Source organism: Humulus lupulus, chromosome 2 (assembly GCF_963169125.1).
Source record: "Humulus lupulus chromosome 2, drHumLupu1.1, whole genome shotgun sequence".
Classification (NCBI taxonomy): domain Eukaryota; kingdom Viridiplantae; phylum Streptophyta; class Magnoliopsida; order Rosales; family Cannabaceae; genus Humulus; species Humulus lupulus.
In genome coordinates, this window is record NC_084794.1 from 35,992,710 (window position 1) to 36,007,562 (window position 14,853).

The window sequence follows — 14,853 nt, forward strand, 5'->3', positions numbered from 1 at the left end:
TGGGAGCTCAGTCAACATCCTTTATAAAGCAACCCTCGAGAAGATGGGACTCTCCCTTCGCGACCTGAAAGCATGTGCAACTACTTTGTACGGCTTTTCAGGAGAAGGAACTGCCGGTATGGGATCCATTGAGCTCCCCGTGACCTTGGGAGACTATCCAGTCTCGGTGACCAAGATAATAGAGTTCGTGGTAGTAGACTTACCATCAGCCTACAATGTTCTGCTCGGGAGACCCGCCCTGGTCGGGCTGGGGGCAGTTTCATCAGTAAGGCATCTGGCTCTTAAGTTCCCGACCCCTAGCGGAGTCGGGACATTAAAAGGAGACCAATTGGCAGGGAGGGAATGCTATAGCATCTCCTTGAGAGGAAAGAAACAAACGAACGCCCAAGCACTCGTTATCATACAAAACAAAGACGAAACGGTTTTAGAAATTGACGAGGAGATTGATCCGAGGATTGAGGAGAAAGTTGACCTCGAACCTTTAGAGGAGCTCGAAGAAATTCAGCTCGAGGAAACTGATCCCTCGAAGAAGGTGAAGGTTTGAAAACACCTCCAAGATGAGGAAAAATAGCAATTAATTTGTTTTTTGAAGAAAAACCAGGATGTCTTCGCGTGGTCACACTCAGACATGGTAGGGATAAGCCCGAATGTAGCAAGCCATGCTCTAAACATAGACAAAAGCTTTCCCCCAAAGCAACAAAAGCGAAGACAGCTGGACGAAGACAGAAAGAGGGCGCTAAAGGAGGAGGTCGACAGGTTGAAGGCAAACCGATTCATTAGAGATGCCTTTTACCCTGACTGGGTAGCCAATCCGGTGTTGGTCCCAAAGCCCAATGGGACGTGGAGAACCTGTATTGACTACTCAAATCTCAACAAAGCTTGCCCAAAAGACTGTTTTCCGTTACCAAGGATTGATCAGCTCGTGGATGCCACGGCGGGGCACGGCCTGATGTCGTTCATGGATGCCTATTATGGATATAACCAGATTCCCATGCATGCCCCCGACCAAGAACATACGAGCTTCATCACGGATAAAGGGCTATATTGCTATAATGTCATGCCATTCGGGCTCAAGAATGCTGGAGCCACATACCAGCGGCTCGTAAACATGATGTTTTCATAACAAATAGGGAACAACATGGAGGTTTATGTTGATGACATGCTTGTAAAGTCTCAACTCAACAAGAACCATGTTGATGACCTCGAAGAGTGCTTCGGTATGCTCAGGAAGTATAACATGAAGCTAAATCCTCAGAAGTGCACTTTCGGGGTATCTTCAGGAAAACTTCTGGGCTTTATTGTGAACTCTCGTGGAATTGAGGCTAACCTCGACAAGATCAAGGCCCTGATTGACATGCCCTCACCTCGAAGGCACAAAGATGTCCAAAGTCTGACTGGCAGGATGGCAGCCCTAAGCAGATTCATCTCGAAATCTACGGATCGTGGTCTTCCATTTTTCAACTTACTGAGAGGAGGTAAGAAGTTTGAATGGACAGAGGAATGCGAGCTGGCCTTTTAGGAGCTCAAAAAGCACCTTGCGGAACCACCCATCCTATCAAAACCTGAAACGGGGGAAATACTGTACCTATACCTTTCAACTACCGAACACGCGATAAGTGCAGTGCTCGTCCGAGAAGAAGAAAGGGTGCAAAGACTCGTTTACTACATCAGTAAAAGATTACTGGGGGAAGAGTCAAGATATCCATTGATGGAGAAACTCGCGCTCAGTCTAATTCATTCATCCCGTAAGCTCCGCCCCTACTTTCAGGCACATCCCATCCATGTGCTGACTGATCAACCACTTAGGCAAGTCTTGTCTAAACCAGAAGCTTCATGTCGACTTCTTAAATGGGTTGTTGAGCTCGGACAGTTCGAGATCACCTACCACCCAAGAACGACCATTAAGGCACAGGCATTGGCGGACTTTATAGTGGAATGTACGAGTATAGCCGACGACGAGGTAATAACCACGGCCCACGAGCTGTGGAAACTTTACGTCGACGGCTCATCAAATGAAAATGGAGCAGGGGCAGGGGTCATTTTGGTTACCCCCGCAGGAAGCAGATTTCATTCTGCCCTAAGATTTGGCTTTAAAGCATCGAATAACGAGGCCGAATACAAGGCTTTACTCGCGGGACTTCGTATAGCAAAGGAGCTCAAAGCAAAAGCTATACATTGCTACAGTGACTCCCAGCTAGTGGTTAATCAAATCTTGGGAGAATACCAGGCTCGCGGCATGAGAATGGCAGCTTATTTGGAGAAGGCAAAATCCGCGTTAGAGTGTTTCGAATTCTATACAATCGAACAGGTTCCTCGCGAGCAGAACCGAATGTAGATGCCTTAGCTCGACTCGCCACATCCACCGAAAATGAAGAACTAAACGTTGTACCCATAGAACACCTTTCGGCACCAAGCATTAACGAGCCAGAAGAGGAAGATGTGTGTATGATCAAAACAGAGCCGACCTGGATGACCCCTATAGTTGATTATCTCGAAAATGGAACTCTTCCAAAAGATCGGAACCAGGCTCGAAAGTTGATGTATCAACTTCCCTGCTACACCATTTTGGACGGAAAGCTATACCGAAGGGGATATTCCATGCCATTATTTAGGTGCGTAACCCCTCCCGAAGCTAAGAAAATCATTGAAGAAATTCATGAAGGGTTCTGCGGAAACCACACCGGGGGGCATAGCCTGTCCAAGAAGTTCATACGCCAGGGATATTTCTGGCCAACAATTAAAATGGATTCTTTCGAGTATGTGAAGAAATGCGGCAAATGCCAGAGATTCGCCACGATACCCCGAGCCCCACCATTCGAGCTGACCATGTTGACGTCCCCATGGCCTTTCGCGGTATGGGGCATCGACCTCATAGGCTCTCTCCCAACTGGCAAAGGCGGAGTGAAATATGATGTAGTCGTTGTGGATTACTTCACAAAATGGACGGAGGCTGAACCATTGGCAACTATAACCTCAAAGAAGATCCTTGATTTCGTTGTAAAGAGCATCGTGTGCCGATACGGAGTGCCGAGGAATATCGTATCCGACAATGAAACCCAGTTCGATTGCGACTTGTTCACCAACTTTTGTGAAAAGAACAGTATAATAAAGAGTTTTTCATCAGTGGCTCACCCTCAAGCGAATGGCCAGGTCGAAACTGTGAACAAAACTCTCAAAAGTTCTTTAAAGAAAAAGTTGGAGGAAGCAAAGGGACGGTGGCCCGAAGAATTGCCCCAAGTCCTTTGGGGATACAGGACCACAGCTCGAACCTCAACAGGACATACCCCGTTTTCTCTAGCATACGGCTGCGAGGCAATGTTGCCTATTGAGGTAGAAATCCCAACGATCCGAACTCAGATTTACGATCAAAGTTCAACCACACTCAGCTCGAAGAAACCCTAGACTTGATTGAAGAAAAAAGAGAAGAGGCTCAGCTGAGAAATGCTGCCTACCAGCAACGAACTACCAGATATTTCAACAAGAGGGTTCGAGATCGAAAGTTCGGAATGGGAGACTTGGTGTTGAGACGCGTATTCTTGGAAACTCGAGATCCAGCAGCTGGAGTGCTCGGGCCGAACTGGGAAGGACCGTACCAGGTAGAGTCAATCATCCGTCCTGGTGTGTACAAACTTGCGAGATTGGACGGGAGCCTAGTACCACGAGCATGGAATTGCGAACACCTTAGACCTTACTATCAGTAGTGTAGGAAAAGTGTTGCCTATAACCATGAGTTTCTATTTGTATTAGTTTGTTCGCCTTTTGATTACCATCAAATAAAGATTCATTTCATTCAGTATATTATCTCTTTTTATTTTTTATTTTTGCAATCTCTCTTAATTTAATAACCTATGGTCACACTCATAGGATATTAAGGGGGCATCATTGGTATATATACCATCAGCTTAAAAAATAAAAAATATATGAAGCATTTGGATATAACCAGATGCGCGAGCTTAGATAGTTCGGACATAACCAAGTTATCAAAAACATGAAGCATTTGCATATAACCATATGCACGAGCTTAGATAGTTCGGACATAACCGAGTTATCAAAAACATGAAGCATTTGGATATAACCAGATGCGTGAGCTTAGATAGTTCGGACATAACCGAATTATCAAAAACAGAAAACGTTTGGAATTAACCAAATGTGCAAACTCAACAGGTTTGGAACAAACCAGCCAAAAAACTAATCAACGATAAGTAGGAACCTAAACCTACTTCGGGATAAGTCGAGATCGAGGCTGGAATGTCTTAAAGAAAAATAGTTTCGAACTCTTAACCTTGGAATGAAAACCGAGGATGAGGAAAAGTGACTAAGCAAAAAAGATATAACCAAATCATTCACATTACATACCATATAAGTACTTTTGGGTTCATGGTTAAAGTAATATCCGACTTTGAAAAATAACGAGGTCGGAAGCGGATAATTTGAACAAACTGTGCATGAATGCATTGAGCTTCGAACCTAAATCCACAATATGTTTGTATGAATAAATAAACATAAATGATTCATCCATAAAAAATGTGCAAAATATTTCGAGCCAAGAAATGTAAAGCGTATATAAGTAATATTTAAAGAAATTGTATCAGCCCCGTGGGCATAAATTAAAATAATTACAAAAATAAGGGGACGCAGCCCCAATAGATGGCTTCCCCGAGATCAGATTTAAGGAAGAGGAGTCTCCTTGGCCTTCTCAGCATCAGTAGCACCGGATTCCTCAGGACGAATAGCATGGCTGTCCTCCTGGGCTCCCTCCGAAATGGCCTCCCGAGCAGCCTTTTCCTTCTCGAGCTGAGCAGCCTCTTCCTTCTCGAGCCGAGCATTCCACCTGTCAAGAAGTGTCGCCTCGTGAGGACCTAAGAAGCTGGTGTCCAGATCTTCATTGTAGGCCCACATTCGGTACATGGCCGAGTCAACCGCTTGATCCTTCTTCTCTTTGTACTCAGCAAGGAGACGAGCTTTTTCATCCTCCATGATGTCAAAGGTGGCAGCCTTTTCCTCTTCAAGCTTCTTGTTGGTCTCCTGGAGCTGGGTGATCTCCTTCTTATGCTCCTCGAGCTCAGTTTTCAGCTTCCCGAGCTCGGTGGCCATGTCCTCACGTTCCTTGGCTCCTGCCTCAAGCTTCGCATTCGCTGCCTTCAGATCATCGCTCGCTTTGAGGTGGAGATCCTTCGCCTCTTGAGCATGAGACTTGTTCGAATGAATCTCGTTGTTCAACTTATAATTGAGCTGGGCGGTAAAGGAAAGAGACTGAAAGAGAAAAAGTCATCATTAACACCAAGTCTGTGTGATTATAACCAAGAAGAAGGACTATAGAAGGATACTTACCGCGGCAGTGAGCTCGATACTCTTCTCATAGAGGACAGTGCAGTCTTGGGTATCGTTCAAGCATTGCCATTGGGGAGCTTCGAGACTGCCAAAGCTCTGGCCGATCCGAGACATAACATCCGAGACCAGCGTAGATCCATGGGACCCAGCGGCATTGTCGACCACATATGCATCCATGTGGGTGGAAACTGATAGCTTCTGAGATCGAGAAGCAAAAGGCCTTCTAGAAGGCGGACCTAAGGATGACTGAACCACCACAGGAGGTTGGGACTCAACCATAACCAAGGGACCGACCAGCAAAGTCGGCGCCACTGCAGAGGCGACGACCTGCGAGGACGGCGCCGTTGTGGAAGCGCCGGCCTGGGAAGTCGCCGCAACGATGGAGCTCGATACCGGCGGAGTAGGAGGAGGGGTTTTCTTGGACCTCTTGGGGCCCTTGCCCGGCTGGTCAGTCTTCAGCGACCCTGCTCTGGGACGCTTGCTCCTCTTGGCGTCACCACTTTCGATGATGTTGTCGAGGTCAGAGTCCATCTTGCCTGCACAAGTCACAACACAGAGTGAGTTAATAAAAGAGAAGCATACAAGTTGTTTCAGTATCACAGACATATAAAGTGATGATAGAAGAAACCTAACTAGAACTCTCCCCCGAGCTCGAGCTTGGGGACCATGAAATTCCCCCGTCTTCAGAGGAGGCGGGGGGAGTGCCTTCCCTATATGTGGGTGATAACCTCGAAAGGTCCCTATAATCGTTGGTCCCGTACTGAACAGCTATCCCGTTCCACACCTCGTCCGTGGTATACATGGTGTCGTATTTCCCGAGCCCACTATCAAACCTATGGACACAGTCATCTACCCAACTCCATATGTAGAAATGGTATCTATCATGTGGGCATGAGACTAACCTATTAGGCTTATGTTTTAGTAAGGTGGGGGACCACATTCTCAAGGTAGGGAGGACTTTACCTTCATCTGAATCTGAGCTCGAGGCTTCATCATTAGCCTCATTCCCCGACAGCGGACTCCTCAGGCGAACTGGAAGTGGTGGCCTCGTTTCTCTCCTCGGAGGAAGGGCGCCTGTGGGCAGGGGCACCTGCTCCCAGTGTTCATATTTTTTATTGGACCAGTCAAAGGTGGACTGGCCCTCCCCCAAAAGTCCGCACTTTCGGAGCCTATCCTCGTGTAAAAGGTATAAGAGAGACCTCCTTCCATGGGGGAGTTGGAGCAAGGTCTCTCTATGCTCCTTCATTGTCTCGTCAGGAGTGGGATGCTGAAAATTGGCTGAAAGACAAGACATATTTCTACTAAGTACGGATCTAAGAGCTAAACTCTCGAGCACAGAAATAAAGATAACAAGAATACTTACGAATCCGCCTGAATGAGTAGTGTCGAGACGGGGACAGACCGTCTGTCCAGAAGAAGGCCCTTTTGAAATCAGGCGGATGATTGGGAAGATCTTCAAAGACCTTCTTCTCCTTGGGATAGCTCGAGAGATAATAAAATCCATCCCCTCCCCGAGCTCGGGAGGGGTTACTTTTCAGACAAAAGAGATACAAAATCTCTTGAGGTGAAGGTCCTTTTCACCCCATCTCGTGGTATAAGGACCTCAGGGCAGACAACACCCTGTAAGAATTGGTGTTGAGTTGGAACGGGGCCAACCCAACGAAATCCGTGAAGTCCTTGAAAAAAGACTTCAAGGGCAACAGTGCTCCCGCCCTCATGTGTTCCTGGCTCCACGCCGCGTACTTCAACCTGGCGTCATGACCCCCAGGGGCGAAACAGCTTCGTTCATGGTCGGCCGGAGCTCGACACTTCAAGGAGCCTGACAGGCTGAGGCCGTGGAAAGCTAGGATTTTAGTTATCTGACTAGTTGTGGTAACCGAGCCCCAATAATGCTCGGCCTCAAACATTTCTCTCCTCGGCTGTGAGGAAGAAGGTTCCCCCATTAGTGAAAATTGGAGCTCTCCCGGATGGTATGCGACAGTGACCTTTAGTGCAGGGTCGAGGGGAATCAGCCTAGGTCCTGAATTGGATTCTGGATAGAGGGCCTCTCGAAGAACTCTCCTCTTCCCCTCTATGACCTCGTCTATTTGGCGGCAGTAATGAGCTCGAATATCCTCCTGCTCGTGCGCAAGCTCGTACTCCCTTATCCGACGTTGATTCCGGGCGAACAGCGATTCTGGGCTCGGGGTTTTTGGCTCGTAAGGGATTTCCAGCAACGACCCCCACCGTCTTTCCAGATTCTGTGACATCTAGCGAGAAAGAAAAAATGGTGAGGGCCATGCATGCAAGAGTTGCGAGATCGAAGTTACGAGCTCGGGGTTTAGAAACAAAACAAGCTATATATTAAGGCCCTTATTAAAGAGTCAGGACGTGCGTTCCACGAGAAAGGAAGGAGAGTGGATTTTTTTTTTTAAATCCCGAAAATCAAGGGAAAAAAGAGTGGCGGTTAACCAGAAAAGGCAGCCTTGGGTTTCGTGCATTTGTCAAGGCCAATGTTTTTTACCCGAAATCTTGGTGTACAAGAAACGTCTCTTAAAATTTTAAAACCCAGAAAATAGGAATCTTGCTCAAACATCAAAACTGGATATGAACCAGTGATGTAAATTTTGTGTTGGGAGTCTAAAAAAAGCCAAGAGCCTATCGGATAGAAACCTCCTATCATATTATGCTAAGGATGTAAACTAGTACATACGCAGACACAACAAGAAAAGCATGAACAAAAACTAACAAAATGGAAAACAAAGATTGCATACTTACACAATAATGGCGATTGTAGAGAGATCGTTGACTGAAGGAGAGGTTGCAAATAAGAACTCACGGACTCGAACAAACCATGGTTTCTTTGTTTCTTTGGCCGAGAAAACGTGCACGGGATAGAAGCTTTATAGGAACGTCTCTGGTTTCATTTTTTCTTCTTTTCTTGCTTTTGGTGAACGAAGATAAAAAAGAAGATGAAGAGTGGGGTCTCGTATATATAGATGGAAAAAGGGGGATTAATCCGGGGTGTTGAATGAAATCCTTGCTAGATCCAATGGATGGGGATCAATGACAAGATGGCGCCAAAAAGGTGGCAGACGGATGATCGTGGGCATGTTCCCAAGGTACTCAAGTACCAAAAATGAGCAGTACCTGGCTGACGCATGCCCATTTTCAAAAAGTGTATGACGATATGGTTCCCGAGGAAATTAGTTCAAAAGTTTCCTTCTCTTAGGAGTCGAACAAATACTTTTGAGGGGGCAAGATGTTGTACCCAGTTTTCGAGCCATGTTAAATATGACCTCGAAAGCTGGATTCGCAGCAAATGAACTCGTACAGTTTGAAGTATGCTCCAGGATTAAATATCGAGCCTGCAAAACTGAGACGGCCTCGATTGTGGTGACCTCGAAATATTTACGATCTCGAAAGGTAGCTCCTAGACGCATCCATCCTCAGGGATGACCTCGGATCAGGGGTCCCGAACTCGACGCACATACGATCTCGAAAGCCATGTGACCTCGGGAGATGTCTCTAGCTCGAAAGCTGACGAAAAACCTGGGAAGGTAGGGCCTTGGAGATATATGATAAAAACCTTGAATATCTATAAGTGTTGTCCATACGAGATGTAATCCTCATTTATTACTGTAAATCCCCTAGAATCGTGGGATATTATTTGGTCAGTTATACGTCCCCTGGTCTTCAGGGGACGTTTCCTTTTATATTTGATTATAGGCATTTAAAGCCATTTATTTTATTTACACAAAAAGAGTAACTACCCAAAATATGTGGGATAGTATTCTGCAGCCTTCTCTATAAATAGAGAGGTCATGCACCATTGTAATGGACCGAAATTCTGAGCCTTGAGAGAAAACTCTGAAGAATTCATGCTTAAGAATTTTCAGAGATAATCTTGAGTTTAATAACAGAGACTCGTGGACTAGGCAAATTTAACTGCTGAACCACGTAAAAATCGTGTGTTTGTATTGTCATATTTTAATTGGTCATTATCAGTTATTGTTTACGTGCTCTCCTTTCACTGTTGACGAAAAACGACGTCAACATGTTTATTGAATAACATTATCTAATATTAAATAGTTATAAATTACATGAATATAGAAATTGATAATTATATTTAATAAAAGTACAAAAAATTATGAATAAATAATTATATAAATAATATTTTATTTTTTGATTAATTTTTAATAATTTAATTAATTAAATTATAAAATTTTGATATATTATTATTTAATTAAATAATTTAATTTAATTTGTTTATTGAATAACATTGTTAAATATAAATTACATGAATATAAAAATTGATAATTATGTTTAATAAAATTTTAAAAAATTATGAATAAATAATAATTTATTTTTTATTAATTTAATTAATTAAATAATATCTAATTAAATTATATAATTTAATTTTTTTATTGAATAACATTATCTAATATTAAATAGTTATAAATAAAAAAATTATGAATAAATAATTATATAAATAATAATTTATTTTTTTGATTAATTTTTAATAATTTAATAATTTCTAATAATTTAATTTTTAATATAGAAATTGATAATTATATTTAAAAATTATGAATAAATAATAAATTAGTCTAGGAAAAAAAATTAATTTGTTTATAAATAACATTATCTAATAAAACATCATAAAATAGCATAAGATATTATAATATTGCATAAGATTTCAAAAATGATAACAAATCTCATTTGTTATCCATTTCTATTCACATTACTAAAACTCACACTCTTATAACACTTTAGATGGCGATTGACAAGACTTGGACAACATTGAGAAATCGTGGTTGTCAAGAATATTGAAATGGTTTGCAAGCTTTTTTGAGGATGGCGGCGGAACATGTAGATTCTGATGGAAGAATTAGGTGCCCGTGTGTGAGATGCAATAATAATAGATTTGAATCTTTAGATGTAGTTTGGGCACACGTATTCAATAGGGGTTTTCATCAAGCTTATGATAAATGGATTTTTCATGGCAAGGTGGAAGAAATTGTTGCTGATGAGGTGGTTGATGAGAATGAAGACGATGAGATGATTCACGTTGTGGAAGACTTCCTTTTACCGACAACTGAGGAAGTAGAAAGGGATCCCGGTGGGAGTCAGTATTATGACGAGTTATTTGAGGAGATTGAAGCGGAGTTGTATCCTGGATGTGATTGGATTTCATCCCTGAACTTTTTAGCAAAGTTATTGCATCTAAAAGTTAGAGGGAAGATGCCTAACAACATATTTGATGAATTGCTGAAGTTGTTAAAGCTTGCATTTCCTAAGGAAAACAAAATCCCCGGATCGTACTACGAGGCGAAAAAGAGATTGAAAAAATTAGGGTTGGGATACGAGTCCATTCATGTGTGTCAGTATGATTGATGCTTATTTTACAATGAGCATGCATCTAAAGAGACATGTCCAGTATGCAGAAGTAGTAGATGGATTACTTCCGAAATGACGAAAGGAAAAAAAGTGCCACTCAAGGTGATGCGTTACTTTCTGTTGACCCCTCGGTTGAAAAGATTATACAGTTCAAGGATTTCAGCAAAACACATGATATGGCATCACTCCGGGAAATCAAAAGATGAAGGGGTGATGCGACACCCAGTGGACGGCTCTGCGTGGAAGGACTTTGATGCCAAGCATCCTGATTTTTCAAGGGATCCCAGAAATGTTCGTCTGGGCTTAGCTGCTGATGGATTTAATCCATTTGGCAACATGAACCTTGCATACAGCATGTGGCCTGTGGTGTTGGCAAACTATAATCTGCCACTTTGGTTGTGCATGAAAGACAATTATTTCATGTTGACCCTCCTTATTCCTGGGCCAAAATCACCCGGTAAGGACATGGATGTATTTCTGAGACCATTGGTGGATGAGTTAAAGGATCTGTGGGTTAACAGAGTTGATACAAGAGATAGTACGACCAACAAGATGTTCAAGATGCGAGCAGCCCTTTTGTGGACAGTGAACGATTTTCCAGCTCGCAGTAGTTTGTCTGGATGGAGTTGTCAGGGTTACAAAGCTTGTCCTACGCGTAATGAAGACACAACTTCCATCCGAGTGATCGGTAAGACATATTACGTTGGTCACAGAAGATTCTTGCCAAGTACTCATCAAATGAGAAGAGACAAAGAGTTCGATGGAGAAGTTGAGAGAAGACGTCCTCTGAGACGGTTTACTTGTGAGGAAATACTATAACAAGTTAATGCTCTTGCAGCGCAAGTTCCAGGAAAACATGTCCAGTTTGGGGGTGTGAAACGTAAAAGAGGAGTAGATGAAGGTAATTGGAGGAAAAAAAGTATTTTTTACGAGCTTGAGTATTGGTGTACAAACAAATTAAAACACAATATAGATGTCATGCATGTTGAGAAGAATGTGTGTGTGATAGTCTCCTTGGCACCATCTTAGACAATGATAAATCTAAGGACACCACTAATGCCAGACATGATTTGAAAAATATGGGTGTGAGAGAATCATTGTGGATTTATGAAGATGAGAATGGGAAGCTGATGAAGCCGCACGCTCCTTATGTGTTAACTCTGGCACAGAGGCAATAATTTTGTCAGTTTATAAAAGGAGTTAGATTTCCAAATGGCTTTTGTTCAAATTTGAAAAGAAAGTGTCCGAGAATGATACAAATATTCTTGGGTTGAAGTCACACGATTGTCATGTGATAATGCAACGATTACTTTCTCTCGGTGTTCCCAAGTTTCTTCCAAAATCTATATCGACCACTATTGCATAATTGTGCAATTTCTTCAGGAAAATATGTTCGAGGGCTTTAAATGTTAAAGATATGGAGGAAGCACAAAATGATCTTATTCAGATATTGTGCAAGATGGAGTTGATTTTTCCTCCAGCGTTTTTTGACAAAATGATTCATTTGGTATTACATTTTCCAGAAGAAGCAATATTGGGTGGCCCGGTATTTATGAGGTGGATGTATCCTTTTGAAAGGTACATGAAAAAATTAAAGAATTATGTGGGAAATAAAGCTCGCCCTGAAGGGTCGATCACCGAAGGCTATGTTGCAGATGAGGCTTTGACCTTTTGTTCAATGTATTTCAAAGACATTGAAACAATATTTAATCGTCTTGATTGAAATGAAGATGCAACTTATATCCCACGAAATCTTGCAGTTTTCCAATCTCAATGTCGTCCACTCACAAAGGGAACTTTGAAGACTCTCGATCATAATACTCGTGAAATAGCTGAGTGGTTCATACTTGAGAATTCTCCTGAAATTGAGCCTTATTTAGAGTAAGTTTATTCTCTTATAAATTAAAACATGTGTGGTTATTATCAGTTTTTTGTTATCAAGAATTGTAACACTATTCTAATTAACAACGAACACCTACAAGAGATTAAACAAAAATACCCAGATGGTGATCATGATCGTTTGCATAGGAAAAAATTTCGTTCATGGTTTCATAAAAAGGTAGCTTTGAACTTTGAACTTTGAACTTTGAACAGTGATTTTATTAATGATATATTTTGTGAATCTAATATCATTCTATGTATTTAGATATATGACTTGCACAAGCTTGGGTCTTTGGAAAATGGTGATGAACTGTTAGCTTTAGCATCTGGGTCAGATCATTTGTCAACCTTTTACCAAGGTTGTATAGTCAATGGTGTTCGATTTATTGCACACGATCGAGACAAAAAGCGCACCACACAGAATAGTGGAGTGTCTGTTGCTGGAACAGAAGGTTTTAATTATTACGGCACGCTTGAAGAAGTAGTGATACTTTCTTTCACTAGTGCATATTCAGTGGCATTATTTCAGTGCAAATGGTTTAATACAAATCCAAGAATGAAGAAAACAGTCATTGAAAATAATATCACCAGTATAAACGTCAATGGTGAATGGTACAAAGATGAGCCGTACATACTTGCTACTCAAGCTAAGCAAGTTTTTTATCTCGATGATTTACTTAGAGGTCGTGATTGGAAAGTTGTAGAAGATGTGAATCATCGACAGATTTGGGACATTAAGGACAATTCTGATGAGGTTAATGATGTTATTGATGTTGTACATGAAACAAGTTCATCAAATTTTGTGTTGACTGTGGACCTCGGAGAGTTGATTATGCAATCTGATCAACCTGCTGCATATGTTGGAGCTGATGAAGATGGTGACGACAAAACTTATATGTCAGAACATGAGTACGTTGCAGATGCAGAATATGAATTGGTTGTTGAGCTTTGTGAAGATGAAAATGTGTCTCCGATTACTGATGGAAATGATAGTGATTACTCTGTTTAGTTTTTTCTATTTGTGTAACAGAACTATGTATTTAAATATAATGAAGTTTTTTTTGTAATTATAATATAAGATATTTGAGCTTTGTGAAGATGAAAATGTATCTCCGATTACTGATGGAAATGATAGTGATTACTCTGTTTAGTTTTTTCTATTTGTGTAACAGAACTATATATTTAAATATAATAAAGTTTTTTTTTTTATAATTATTATTATTATGAATTCAATGTGATATACTTCTATTTTAATGCTAATTACAAACTAATAAATTTTAAACTGAAGTATAATGTCAGCTGATATAGCTACTTATCACGGCGGAGATGGTGGGGGTCAAGACCCGCCAGATCCTTCTAGGGTACCATCATCTTGCGAGTCAGGTTAAATATTGCATATCAAAATTATTTTTAGAAATTATATTGTTAGGTAAATATAACATCAATACTAATACTGATTATTGTTAATAAATTTAAAAGCCCTGCCAACGAGAAGAAAAGGTCGTGGCCCTGCTAGTAATAATGTTCTTGAAGAACAAAGGAAAAAAGTTGGGAAACCATTGGATCTAGAGCTTGATCCTGTGACCAACAAAGTGGTTGGGCAGGAGGATCAAGCTTTTATTCGCATGTTGGGCACTCTAGTTTCCATTTTGTGTCTGGGTCATTATTTGGATTTTGCTGATGTACCTTAACAGTTTAAGGATCAAGTGCTTGATCGTATGAGGGTAAAAAAATTACAAATCTTGTACTTTTCATTATTTAATTCCATTATTTACAAAGCTATCTAATATTCTTTTTCTTAATGCAGTATTACTATAATATAGACGGTCATCCACAACGTGAGTCAATTCTGGAAACTCTCAACAAGGAGATGGGGGAAAGATATCGCGAGAGAAAGAACTATAGACATAGACACTTCAAAAATCATTATGCTGGACCAGAAAATTTGGAGAATGTCCTCTCTAAGCCACCCGACTATTGTACTAAGGAGGCTTGGCAGCTTATTTGTGAAATGTTTTTGAGCGAAAGATTTTTGGCTCGTTTTGCTAAAAATCAAGCAAATAGAAGACAAATGAAGTATGTAACAACACAAGGCACAAAGTCATTGGTAGCTAAGCGTCACCAATATGTAAGTGAAGATGTTAATTTAATTTTATAAAATAACACATTCTGAAACATTTTGTTTACATTTGTATAGGAGAACCCGGATGCGCATGTTGTTGATACTTGGAGGGATGCTCATATGAGAAAATCGACAAAATCTTT